The 14,889-nt window shown below is 35.3% G+C and overlaps 1 non-coding gene across 1 annotated transcript; it reads right to left on the minus strand.

Annotated features, from left to right (window-relative positions):
• Positions 1-13,935: 13,935 nt before the first annotated feature.
• Positions 13,936-14,042, minus strand: LOC141669474 (small nucleolar RNA R71). Its single transcript, XR_012553758.1, has one exon. It is a non-coding gene; the product is annotated as a small nucleolar RNA R71 (small nucleolar RNA).
• Positions 14,043-14,889: the final 847 nt, after the last annotated feature.

A 14,889-nucleotide genomic window follows, 5' to 3' on the forward strand; every position in this document is an offset into this window, starting at 1 on the left:
TACCCATTTTATTTTACTGTTTCCAAGACTTATAACCTTTGGCTCTGATACCATTTCTGTAACACCCCCAAATCCAAGATCGTGAATTCGGGTCGTTACGATCACTTATTAATTAAATAATTCTCTTTTCACAATATTACTCGACCTTTTATTCAAACTCACATACACACAGGTTATATGCTTGGAAACATTATCAAATAAATCATTTCCACTTATCTACCTGACAGGGCTGGCGCACAAAAGCCTACGGAACTCACGAGCGTTCCTTACCCGCCTACGGACAGCAGTCCTGGTCTGATCCATGCTGGTAGTCTGTGTGATATGATATATAAAAGCAAGGGTGAGCATTAAAGCTCAGCAAGGTATATATCCCCATAATTAAGTATGTAAGGATAAATAAAACCAATAATTATACTTTGTATCTCCAAAGCGTTCTGAAAGTTTATATGCTTATCAAATTTATAATATTCTCAAAATCAACTACAATAGTATATCCACTGAATACTTGTATTCATCTCTTTCTCAAAATCATTTTATACTCGTACTCATTTTATTTCAAAATCTCAAGATGTTACTCGAACCAAGATTCTCAAATGGGTGTGATATATATTCATCAACATCCCAATTTAAAACTCAGCCTTATTGGCAGATTTCTCAAATGGATTTGATATATAATCATCAACATCCTTATTTAAACTCAGCCTTATCAGCAGATTTCTCAAATGGATTTGATATATATTCATCAATATCCTTATTTAAAACTCAGCCTTATCGGCTATCTGTTGTATATTTCACAACAGTTTTTCCAAAATGGAAGAAAGGGACTATACTGGAATAAAACCACGTATCGGTGATCAGCCGATACGAAATTTTCTCTACTAGTAGAAGGAATACAAACCTAGCCGCCTTTGGGCTCATCAAGACACTACACGGTGGTTGCCCATTGTCGTGCAAGTCTGAAAGTCAATGGTCACATAGACCATATAACCGTACAATGCGCCACTCCGCGCTTGCATAATGCGCCACTCCGCGCCTGGTCACTGCCCGATACCACTCTGTGCCGGGCAGGCCACATTCCAGTCCCAAAACAGTTATATCTTTTGCTCAAAATCCTTTTTCGAAGGAATAGGTCGTTAAAAGTTGACCTGTAAATAAGATGTTTTATTCATCACTTTTAACTCAATTGATCTTTGGGAGTTGTAGGATTTTTGAATTTAAAATCATTTTCAAATCCTTATCTGTAGTAGGGTGACACGTATATTACTCACTTGTTCTTTATTGAACGAGGAAGCAAAACTCTTATGCTTCAAGACTAAGTTCCCTAAGGTTTTGATACGTTTCAAATAATTAATCTCTTTCAAGAGTTTTGAATAATTTAGAAAGTACCTTTGGGAATTATGTCTATTTTTAAATAAGTTTTTAGAAGTCCGAAGATATTAAATATCTAAGGTCTCATAATTATATAAGAGGGATTTAATGAATTGATAAAATCTTAAGTACAAAGTATTTCTAATTAAGGTTCAATGATTAATAAAAACCTTAAATACAAAATATTTGTGAATAAGGTCCAACGAATGGAGACACCTTAATCAAATAATCAAAAACATGATTTGGTATCCTATAATTGCTCTTTGAATAGTTTTAAATCTTTATTAAATAACGTGAAAATTATTTATAAACTATTCAGTATATTTTTAAATACTTTCTGGATATTTAATAATCCCTTAAATATCGCTTTATAAAATAATCAATCAAGTAAGGGTGTCCCTTAAATGAATAAACCAATATTTCTCGAAGTTTAAGTCAAAATCTCAATCGTTCGCTTGATATATATATTACGCGAATGTACTTTGTTTATCGAAATAGAAATCTTTCGCGTCCGGCTCTCCTCCGGAATTAAATCGTTATTAAAATATCTTCAACTCCCATTATCATATATTATATTTGAAAATACGTTTCAACTTCTCATACTCGTGTAAAATGAAATTTGTTTTCGTAAACAATCGCATAATTCGTATGCATTGATATCATAGACAAGCATATATATATATTTGAACTGTAAATCATGGCATCAATATCACAACAGTATATATATAGCATGGATAGTATGAGATAGGGTTTCGAAAACTTGCCTCGAGTAATCGAAGTGGTATGGTCTCTGTGTTTGGTTGGCGATCTATAAACAAGAACCAACGGTCTAAGTTAGTACGCGATTAACGTCTCGCTTTTATTAAGCAACTTTCGCAACTACTCAAGTATAACGAATCTTCGATCGTCACATTCTCAACACTTATATTCTCACTTTATAACATGGTCGAGTTTTGAAATCGATCGTTCGCTTTAGAAAGTCCATTTCGAGTTTTAAGCTCGAACGTGAGAAAACCGCGCGTCAAAACTAGGTTTTTATGCGTTTCTCGCTTGCGCTCACTTTACCAAAACATTTTTATAAAATCGAAAAATTAATATTTTCTCAAAATTCTTTTTGTACAGTCTTCTCTACTGTCATATCCATTTTTTATAAGTTTTCCAGAATCTCAGAATTATTTTAAGTCCTTCAAAATCACCATGCAAGTGGACTTAAGTGCAGTTGGCTAATCGCAGAAATGTTTTACACTAAAACGACCATAACTCCTAAACCGTAAATCTCCCTCATGATGATCTACACATGTATAGAAACAAAAAAACAATATCTATCTATTCATGGTCAGTGGTTTTCAAATTTTAACCATTTTCATGGCCGAATGTCCTGCAGAAAACAGATCAAGTGCAAGAATGCCCAAACTCAATTTCTACTACTTGATCTTAACACAATCACTACCTATAACCATCATAAACACAAGTACTTCTCAAGATCCACCCACATGAACCTTATATGCTCTATCTAGTACCACATACATGGATTACAACTCAACATCTCAAGCCTTTAGCAAGAACATAATCAATACAAACTCAAACAAACACAATCCTTTGGATCTTAACACTACAACAAACATAACTCTTAAATCCAACCATAAAACCTTAAAGGGTTGAAAGTTATACCTTCTTGGACACTAGGAAGGTTAGTTCTAGGATGATTGAGGCTTGGTTTTCTTAGAAAACACTTAGAAGGGCTAGATCCTTAAGAAACAAAACCAAGAAACAAGTTAAAATTTCGGAGTAACCTTTCTGCACCTCATTCAAACATTTTTATAAAATTAAAAAAAATTAATTTGAGGCTGAAATTTGGTACGAAGCTTACCCATGATATAGAGAAGCTATGATAAAAATTTCATGATATTTGAATGAGTATATTTTGAGTTATGAATTTTTCTTTCTCCCTTGCTCAGAAAATCCGAACTGCTGGAATGAAAAATGGGAGAGCTTTAAGTGAGGGAAAAGTGGTTGTTTTCTTTGTGGCTAAAGTGTGGGAGTGTATAATGAATATATGGGATGTATGCAGCAGATTTGACAATAATTTGGCAAAGGTATGGGTTGGTTTGATTGTGTGGTGAAGTGAGAAAAGGGAGAAGTATGGCTTGTGTACTTGTTTGTCTCCCATCACTATTCAACACTATTCCACTAACTATTCTAGTTAGCTTCTAATCATCTAGTTACACTCCTAACTACTAGTTAGGACTTGGTTATGCATGGCCAACTTGCATGGGATTTAATTTCTCATTCGTTTATTTATTGTAAATGCAATCGTCGTTCCATTCTGATAGTTTCCACGTATAACGACTTGTTTCGTAGCGATTTCTTTTATCGCTTATAATCCTATAACCAATTCCATTCCTTCTCTTGATCATAGAAATACCTTGATATATTATTTATTTTACGTAGTATTCCCGGTTCTACGCCATTCTTTACGGATACGAAAACACGTAGTATAATTGTGAATCTTCGAATTCCGTCGGCTTTTACATTCACTTATTTTCCTCGATAAACAAGAATATGATCTCGGATTCTCAAAATTCCACTATCATTTAATGATGATCCTCATACGTATTACTTAATTAGCTCAAGTTACTATTCACAGAAGTTTTAAAATATTACAAAAATCAGGGTTCTTACAGTAGTGCCTCCAATCTTTAGGGTAAAACTATTGCCACGAGCCTAAGCTCATGGGCGGGGATATCGAATTTCATATTACCTTAATTATCTTGACATGTACGCGATTACCTTACCGTGCTGCATAAGCACGCACCCTAAGCCATTGTGCGAAGCGTCACTACACTTCACAAAATCTCCTTTTCCATCCGGCAATGCCAGCATAGGGGCCATCACCAACCTCTGCTTCAGTTCTTGAAAGCTGTTCTCGCATTTCTCTATCCATTCGAACTTCTCAGTCTTACGAGTAAGCCGCGTTAAAGGGGTTACTATCTTTACAAACTTGAACGAACCTCCGGTAGTGACCGGCCAATCCTACCTCTGGTAGTCGACCTAACCATGGTCATCAATTCATCAGTGGTCCTTTATCCAATCTTGTCAGGATCCTCCATGGGATCCTCCTCAACAACTATCCCTTCTAGGACAACATCCTCAACCGCTACATCCTCAATATCAACATCATCCGGTCCTGCATTAGGACACTCTATCGGATCCACAATCCGATCTCCAATTAGTAATAAAACATCATCGCGCTGTTGCTCCTCAACCTCAGGGTTCGGAGTCCCGCTACCATATACGATAACGAACTACGCTCCTATCACGATATTTATAAGGGTTCCCATAAGGGTTTTAACTGTCAGTACTACGTTAGGTAGCCCGACTATGAACTTGGCAAGAGTTCTTATTATCTTTGTGAACTTATTATCTTAACGTCATATCATCTCTGAGGTTTATAACGCTTAGCTCTGATACCACTTCTGTAACACCCCCAGATCCGGGGTCGGGGATCCGGATCGTCACGGTCTTTCTTTCCACAATATCACTTCACTTAATTAATAATAATAACCTTATGCTGTGACCCCACACTAACACACACCACAACCCGTTATAGTCTCAGAGATGAAATTTAAATAAGTACAAGTCTTTGAATCCACAATTTAAAAGTTATTACAACCCAAAATGATTACTTGATAAATTTACAGTTAATTGCCATTATCTGCCACAAGTTATAATTATACATAATTTGATTCTCAAAAATAGAATGCCTGATCTACCAATAGATCTACCTCTGCAGCTATAGCAGCCACAACATCATCGGGAAGACGCGGGACGCTTCCCACACGCTTGCGCTGGGTCTGCTGGAGTCTGGCCATCTTTCCTAACTGTTGTTGTGTGATGAAGAAATAAAGCAAGAGTGAGCCTTACAGCTCGCAAGATAATATATAGTGATAACAATAATATAAGTATCTAAATGGATACTTACTAGAATCTTTTATCATGAGTAAGATAATTACTTACTAGATATAAGTAAAAACAAGGGATGAAGTTACCAAATACTTCACTATACTTATATCATTTATAAAGCTACTTGAACTACTACTGTTCGAAGTATAATAAGATTCACGAGGTCATCCCATAGATGAGACCACAAATAAAACTTGAAAATATTTGATCTTTGAAATATTTGAAAAGAAATGAAGTTACGAGATACTTCATTCAATGGATACACCAATAAAAATGTTTGACCCTGTCAATGCTTCGGCAACCACCCATTAGTAGCCTTTCGATCGAAATGCTACGGGTAGTGTTGCAGAATTATCCAAATGGATGATGAACTCATTACGGGAGTTTGCCGCGCCAGGAAGACCACTTACGATGATCAGTCGTAGTAGTACAACCCCACCATTTTCTACATGTAGAGGAGAACCTGTCGGATTTACTTGTCAACCGAACACTGAACTCCTAAGGAATGGACCGCCTTAGCGGAACTTCCAGGCCATTTGGGCCAATATAATAAGGCTGGGCCGGCGCCACTCGACCACTTACGCCACTCCTAGTTCAGATGAAATCCATGACTCTGAAACGTAAAGCTCGTTCCCCCTTTCCCCAAGTAGAACTTGTTGATACGGCTCCACCAAGAAGTCGTATCTAGTTGGAAAGGAAAACTCACCGATATTTCCCAGGCGATGCCTGTTAATGGATTAACTTATTCCAAGAATTTTACTTCCCGAGTGTTGGGTAAGTAATCAATTCATTTAACAAAACAGCAACCTTGTTGCGAATATAAAACACACCACAGAGCCGGATCCCTCAGGTTTTGAGCGAGTATTTAAATCCCCTTAAAAGGAAGATCTTAAATATAAAAATGAGTTTTGGGATCCGCTCTAACTTTTAAAAATCATTTGAAGACTCGAAAACACTTTATAGAGTGTTTGGAGTAAAGCTGATTTAATGAAGTAAATCAGTCCCCAGAATATTTAGAAAATGACTGAATATTATTATTTAAATAATATTCCCATAAAGAATAATCTTTATAAAAATAATTGAAGTAGAAGTATTAAAACTTATACTTGAAACGAGTATTAAATAACCAAAGATATACTTATATGAAAGTACTATCTTTATTTGAATAATCGAAAATAAGTTTGATTATTGACACCTTATTCTTTAATAAAATAAAGAATATACCTCAGCAAATAATCGGAGTCATAGATCCTCAAATGAATATTCAAATAATATTCATTAAATAATATAAACTGAGTCATAAGCCCTCGAATGAATATTCAAATAATATTCAATAAATAATATAAAAGAGTCATAAGCCCTCGAATGAATATTCAAATAATATTCAGATAAATAAATAAAAGGGTCATAAGACCTCGAATGAATATTCAAATAATATTCAGATAAATAAATAAAAGGAGTCATAAGTCCCCGAATGAATATTCAAAATAATATTCATTAATAAAATAAAAGGAGTCATAAGTCCTCGAATGAATATTCAAAATAATATTCATTTAATATAAAGGAGTCATACGCCTTCGAATAATATTCGAAATAATATTCAATAATAAAATAAAGTTAAAGTTATCGAATAAACCTTATTCGATTAATAGTTTTGAAAACTATGACCATATATATATATAAGTATATATATATATATATCTATATATATATATATTTATATCCATATATACAAAATCTACTCGGGATCCTCGACTCCCGGTTTTAGAAAATATTTTCACCTTTGGGTCCCTGTACTAAGGGTATATGCAAATTACCGCTATCCTCTAGCATAGGTATTATCAACTGAATCAACAGATATATATGGAAAAAATGCGAAACAGGCATGCATATATATATACCATAGCAGCATGTTTCAATATATTGCATCATTTGCTAATTAACCAACATGCATCTATCGCAAGATAATGCAAATACATATATTCATCACAACAACAGTTATAACGGGTAGAAAACTTGCCTGAGCGACTTGGGGTGATAAAAGGCTCGGGACGAGTCTGGTAACCTATAAACAATAAGTAAGTTGGAATTAAACCAAAGTCACTTGTAAATCTATACTTTAACTAACTTAGACTCTAACGCTTGTTTTGCGCTTATTGATTCTCTTAAGTCACTCGAGTACCCTCGGCTCCACCATTTTTAATAAATTAACCATTACGAGTTTTAAAGCGATTCCTTCGCGAGTGTCTTACCAACTGCCTAACACTCTTACCATAATTGTTTCATACATTAGTTAACCCTTTTTGGTCTTTAACCTATGTTTCAAAGTAAGGCGAGGGGAAATGATTCGTTCGCGAAACGCCGTTACTTGAAACGGTCGTTTCTCCTAAACCGTACATCGGAATCAAACGAACTACATATCAAAACGAAGCTCGTAACATGAACTATCTAAACATGGCAATGGTCATAATCTAGCAGGGAGTTCTCGGGTCCAAATGTTATGAACAAAAGCAGTCTAAAGTAAATCGGACATTACGACGGCTATGTTTACGCGATTACCAATGTTTAAACTACTCCAATTAACCACCAACCAACTCATAACCATCAATACAACAAAACTTCACCAAAACCATACCACATCAGTCCATAATCTCCAAGGTTTTCAACTCAAACAACCACAATCAAGACCTATGAACTATAATCAAGCTTCAATTACCAAAACACTTCCAAATCAAACCAAACTACTAATAATCACAATCCATGCTTCTCATTTCACAAAACCAACCATTAAACTTACTAACAAATAAAGTAAATGCTAGGGTTTGAAGTTTATACCTTCCTTGGGAGGTGTTAAGTTGCTAGGAAGCCTTAGGGAGCCTCCTACAAGCTTGATCTTTCCAAAGAAATCAAGAACACAAAGTTAGGCTTTGAAGATTCTAAAAGTCCGATTTAAAGAACTGTAAAAATGAGGGTCTTACCATGATTATTTGGACGAGACTTGTGAACAAGAGTTGTAGGTCATCTCAATACCTTTCCAATGAGCTATAGAACACAATATTTGAGTGAGAAATGAAGGAGATACAGCAGTTTTAGTGTGCTGGTTCTGTTTTGGCCGAGAGCATGAAGAACAATGCCTTGGTTTCTTTTTGATTTTGATGAAAAATGATTTGCTTGGCTTGGTTGGTTTGATTTTTGTGTTTGTTTTAGTAAATTACCTAGTTGCCCTTGATTTTGTGTGGTTAAAAAGCCACCACATCTCCTTCCTTCCCATGTCATGCTTGTGTCATCCTCATGATGTCATCCTCCCCTCCTTGTCCTCTTCTCATAGGTTGGGTGACATCATCCTCTCTAATCCCTTTGATTAACTTCCTAATTGTTTGCCTAATGACCGCTGATCTGTTATACTGTTCGCTTAACTTTCGTTTTCGTTTATCGTTTGAGGGATCATACCCGGGATCTTATTACTTAGGTTCCCTTAACCTTTCTCAATACATTATATTCCTTTTTATGATCCTCTATTATAATCCTTTAATTTAAATCCTTTTATCCTGTTACCTTATACTCAATTCTTTCCGTATCTATTGGATTTCCGGGAAAAATCAAAGTGTTCGGATTTGGATTCTGACGATCTTTACATACACTTATATCCCATATAAAGTACTAATAAAATCTCAGAATATCCATATCAGAACCCCTATATAGTGTGGCATGAAAAGTTTTCTCATTCAGCAAAAATACTATTCATAAGGGTTTCAAAATTTCCCAAAAATTGGGGTTATTACACACACACTATAGAGGGGGGTGAATACAGTGTATAGCACAATCAAATCGAATTCTAATAACACAAGTAACAGAAAACAAACTTTATTCAAAATAATAAACTCTGTTACAGTATGGAACTGTCCTCTCTCAGTGATGAACAAATATCACGAGAGCTGCTAGGGTTACAATGAATAATCTTCTCGATAATGATAACACTTATAGTGTAAACCCTATGTCTGTGTTTATATACTACACAGTTACAAGATAATCACTAATTGATATGGAATATAATTCTGCTTCCTAAAATATATCAATCAGATATCTTTTCTTCCAAGTATCCTATTCTTCATAGAATTCCTTCTTCATGCATATCTCTTCTTACATTTGTCTTGATCTTCTTTTCCTTTCAATCAGCCGCCTTCCTTATCAGAACGTTTCCTTTAAGTCCTGATATTATCTTCTGATAGATATCTCCTGAACCTTAAGTACTGATGACTTAAGTTCTGACTTCAGTATAAGTGCTGATTTCAGTTAAGTACTGATTTGTCCGGTTTAAGTAAGATCTGAAAACTAAACATAAATCATATTAGACGTGACATTATCAAAAATATCTAACACCGTGTTAGCAATACGTGATGATAAAAGAGGATTTTGTGTAAAGTATAATGATGCATCCAAGCGATTTAAGGACCATGGCATAAGGTGTTCTAATCATGACTTAGAATAACATCCCGAACACGAGAACACATCCCGAACAAATAAGCCCTCTTGGAAACATCCATCTCTAGACCATATTATTTTAAAAGTGAGAAAGCAAGTCACGAAAACCATATTAACAATAAGAGAAAAAAATGAATTTCTAAATACCGAGAGAGAGACGCCGAGGGAGAGGAAGACGGAGGAGGGAGAGAGGCATACTCAAACTTATGCTTCAATAAACCCTAATTTGTCGCTTTCTTTTTTTTTTGTTAAAATTTCAACCACCCGCTCCCAATTTCCATCTCCCGCCCCCTTTCATCTCTTGGCCCAAGTTCTAATCAAAATAAACAGCCCGATCCAATCTTTTCATTTGAAATTTAAATAATTAATTTATCTTTTCTTTAAATAAATATTTTTTTAAATATTTTTTTATGAAAAATGAAGAAATTCAAAAATATATAAATATTATTAATAAATCCACTAACGACTTGTTAAGTTTTGAAAAAATGTTTAATTTAACAATATATTATAAATCACTCCACTAATATTATAACTTTTAAAAATAAATAAAATATATATTTCAATTATTAATTCATTCCCATGTAAATAATTATTATTTAGTTAAATAATATATATATATATATATGTTATATTGATAACACATTATAACTATACGGCAACATCAAAAAAGAGGGGTTGCGATCATATTTGTTTATAAGGCTATTATAATGTTTTTCTTTGCAACCCTAGGAAGAAAGGTTACAGTAGGCCATCTATGGCGTAGTGATTCTCCATTCCATACTTGTATAGATGAACGTATGAATGAGATATTAAAAAAATGTATGACTATAAAAAGCGGAGAAATAATGACCCTATCATACACACATGGACCACAAAAAATTCATTATTTTTAAAATTAGTTTGTTGGAATTTCCTTAAAGTTTAAAAAAGCTTCCCAACTATCAAACAAGCCAAAATTAATTGAGATTTATCTGCAGGAGGGCAATGAGTCCAATTCACAAAATTTATTTAAATTTATAGTAATGATTTTGGATTTTAAAAAATATTTATCTAGAAAATAAGTTTTTAATAAAATATAAGCTATAACATAAATTTTATATTTCCATGCAAGGGTTAAAAATAGGTTTTTATAGTTACTTAGAAGTAAAAAATAAGATAATGAAAACTACATTTCAAAGTTAATTCAACTAAGAATTTGGTACATGAGGTATTGTTTTAAAGTGTCTCGGCTATTAATAAAATTTTGAAATCGTACTAAGTATGGGTACACCTAACTACTGGGGGTCTGCCTTACTTGTTGAAGCCGTCTGATGGAAAACGACTTTCACGTTCGGCATAACAATTTTTTTGATGAAAAAATGATTTCATTTAATTAAATATAGTATTTGACAAAATTCTAGCCATAAGATGTGTTTCCTTTTTTGCCCGCTTTTTACCAATATAACTATTTTTAATGAAAGTTATTGGCAAACTATTCACCTAATATCCTTGAAAAATGTATTCACTATTTATTGAAAACATCCTATACATGTGAAAGAAATAAAGGGAGAAATGTTAGGTGAGTTTAAAGCAGTGACTCATTTTACATAAGTTTAATGACAAAAGAAATATTGAATGTGCATATTTTGGGAAACACTCATGTATAGAAGATGCAGTTGATAAGTTATTCTCAGAAATTATTATCCATACTTGTACATAAATAAGGAAATAATTATGGAAACTTAAAATGTAGAAATTTCTATAATGACAAAATGTGAGTTAAACAACTTCCTTCAAAATAGGTTTAGACTTTCTACGTGATCCTGAACTATTTTCGGTGGAGTACTTTTAGCTCACTATGAGCTTGCTAACAAGAGTAAATTAACTTATTAATATATTTTGCAAAACAAAGCTAGTTCAACAACATATAATAATTGCGTGCTTGTTAGAATGACTAAGCTTACTCTTAATAGCTTGCTGAGAGCGTGATCATCAGTGACCCCATTTTTATGACTACATAATTGATAAGTGGCATTTTATACCACTTAGAACGTCTTAAAATGGCTTAAATTGGTGTCTTGAAATCAAGTATTTTGTGTATTTGATGCGTTTTTCTAGTGTTTATGCATTTCAGGGTATTAGTTGCATTTCGGGGGAGGAATCATCAAGAATAAACCTTGGCATGTGTTCACCATTGCGAAAGGAAAGAAACGGGCAGATTACGGCGAAGAAACGGAGCAAAATCAGATTTTTTCCACTAGAGGTCTGAGCGCCCGCTCAGCATTGCTGAGCGGCCCCGCAGCAAGCTGAGCGCCCGCTCAGCTATGCTGAGCGGCCGCGCAGGGTCGTGGAAAAAAAATATATTATTTCAGGACTTCTACTTCTGTTTGGTTTCCACTTCTATGTAATCTATGTTTTATGGGACTATTATATAAGTAGATTTGAGACGTTTTCACAAGGGGGGATTGAAGAAGATCGTGTTTTTACGCAAGGAGCGAAGGAGATAAGGAAGAAGACCGATTTAGCACACCGCAACGAAGAGGAAGCATATCTTCTTGTGATTCTTGTTTCGTTGTAACGTTGGATGCTAGTTTTCTTTCTTTGAACTTATTTACTCTTGTGACGTACTCTGTTTTAATATAATTAGTTTAGTTATTATTTTCTTCTGTTTGTTTATCATGATTTCATATGAACCCATGATGACGATAAGTGCTATTATGGGCTAATCGTGATCATGGGGTTGTAACAAATTTATTATGGAATTCTTTAGTTAATTGTTTAATACTTTAGTGTGTGATGATTGTATGATATCTAGTATTGGTTGTGCGTAGTCGTCTTATGTGCGTCGCGAACATATAAGATAGGGTGTTAATCTCTTGTGAAGCGACGGTGGATATTGAGATTTAGAACTTGTCATGCTAGCATAGGTTCATGTACGTTGTGCATGATTAGTGGGTAACTCTAACAGTTTTATTTGCCCTATGTAATCAAAAGGAATAACTTGTGCTTAAATTGTTGTGTTGTCAATTTCTGTAGACATATAGGAACTCAACATAATTGATGACTATTCAACTTCTATCTTAATTGTGGATGCTTGGTAGAATGGTATTAGTACAATGAAAGTTGGCTTTTATCAGTTTCGTGTTATTCGATTAATATCATCACTGTCACATGCTAAAGGTAATAACAAGGGCTATTGAAGGAAGTAATAATGAAGTTGTGATCTCATGAGTGTTTTATTGTTGATAAATTAAAGTGTTAGTTAAGTGATTAATTAAGTAGTTAATTGTAGTTAATATTTAATCAACAATTTTAAGTGTTAGTGTCTTAACATTGAGAAGTAATCATACATTGGTGAGTGAGTTTAATTAGACAATAATTTAGTCTGAGTCTCTGTGGGAACGAACTAGAAAGTATTCTATATTACTTGCGAACGCGTATACTTGCGTAATATTAGCGCGTGTTTTCGCTCTAACAAGTTTTTGGCGCCGCTGCCGGGGACTCGGCGTATTTGTTTAGTTTATGTACTTACCATCATTGGTCATTAGGACTCAGTGATTAGGACATAGTAGTTAATTATTGTTTTCGGTTGTGTTTCAGGTACTTTAGCAAGCGTTTATGCAAACTCGTTCTCGTGCTCGCAAGAGGACTTTAGATACAGCTGAGGAGACAGACGAAGTTCTTGATATTCCGGAGAAGTTAGATTTTGAGGATTCGGATTCAGGAACTGAGCAGAAAGAACCAGTAAACATGGGAGATCGTATTGTTCAAGCTGATCCAGCTCTGATGGATTTTTCTCGGCCTAAAATTGATGACATTCAGTCAAGCATCCTTCATCCGGCCATTCAAGCTAACACCTTTGAAATCAAGCCGGGCACTATTCAGATGGTGCAGAATTCTGTTTCTTTTGGAGGAGCGGCAACTGAAGACCCCAACATGCACATAAGGAATTTTGTCGAGATCTGCAGCACTTTTAAGTACAATGGCGTGACTGATGAGGCTATCAAGTTGAGGCTTTTCCCATTCTCACTGAGGGACAAGGCTAAAGACTGGTTACATTCTGAACCAGCTGGGTCCATCACTACGTGGCAAGATCTTGCGCAAAAGTTTCTGGTGAAGTTTTATCTGATGGCAAAGACTGCTGCTATGAGGAGTGCTCTTACTCAGTTTGCGCAGCAACCTACAGAATCTATGTGCGAGGCTTGGGAACGCTACAAGGAAATGTTGAGAAAATGTCCACATCATGGAATGCCAGACTGGATGGTGATCACTGGTTTCTATAATGGTTTGGGGGCCCAATCTCGGCCCATGCTCGATGCAGCAGCTGGAGGCGCTTTATGGGCTAAAAGCTATACTGAGGCGTATAATCTTATAGAGACGATGGCTGCAAATGAGCATCAAAACCCAACTCAGAGGATGATGTCAGGCAAGGTAGCAGGTATTCTGGAAGTTGATGCAGCCACCGCTATTGCAGCCCAGCTCCAAGCGCTAATAATGAAGGTTGATTCTCTGGCTACATATGGAGTTAATCAAATAGCTATGGTTTGTGAGCTTTGTGCAGGTTCTCATGCTACGGATCAGTGTTCTCTTGTCAACGAATCTGTTCAGTATGTGAATAACTATTAGCGACAACAGCAGCCTGTGCCAGTAACCTATCATCCTAACAACAGAAATCATCCAAATTTCAGCTGGGGAAATAATCAGAATGTTATTCAGCCACCATATCAGCAAGGAGTGAGTAAACAGTTTAACCCACCTGGATTCCAGCAACCACAGCAGTATGCTACAAGGCAATTATATCCTCAACAGGGAAGTATAGCTGCACCTACTAGTGCTGATTTTGAGGAACTTAAGCTGTTATGCAAGAGTCAGGCGGTTTCTATCAAGACCTTGGAAAATCAAATCGGTCAATTAGCCAATGCAGTGCTCAATCGTCAACCTGGCACCCTTCCCAGTGACACGGAAGTACCAGGCAGGAAGGAAGCTAAAGAGCAAGTCAAGGCTATTACCTTAAGGTCTGGAAAAGTTGCTGATGCTGAAAAGGCAAAAGAAGGAGAAGTTGAAATTAGAGATGAAGAATCTCAGCAAAAGGAGAAA

Source organism: Apium graveolens, chromosome 6 (assembly GCF_009905375.1).
Source record: "Apium graveolens cultivar Ventura chromosome 6, ASM990537v1, whole genome shotgun sequence".
Lineage (NCBI taxonomy): Eukaryota > Viridiplantae > Streptophyta > Magnoliopsida > Apiales > Apiaceae > Apium > Apium graveolens.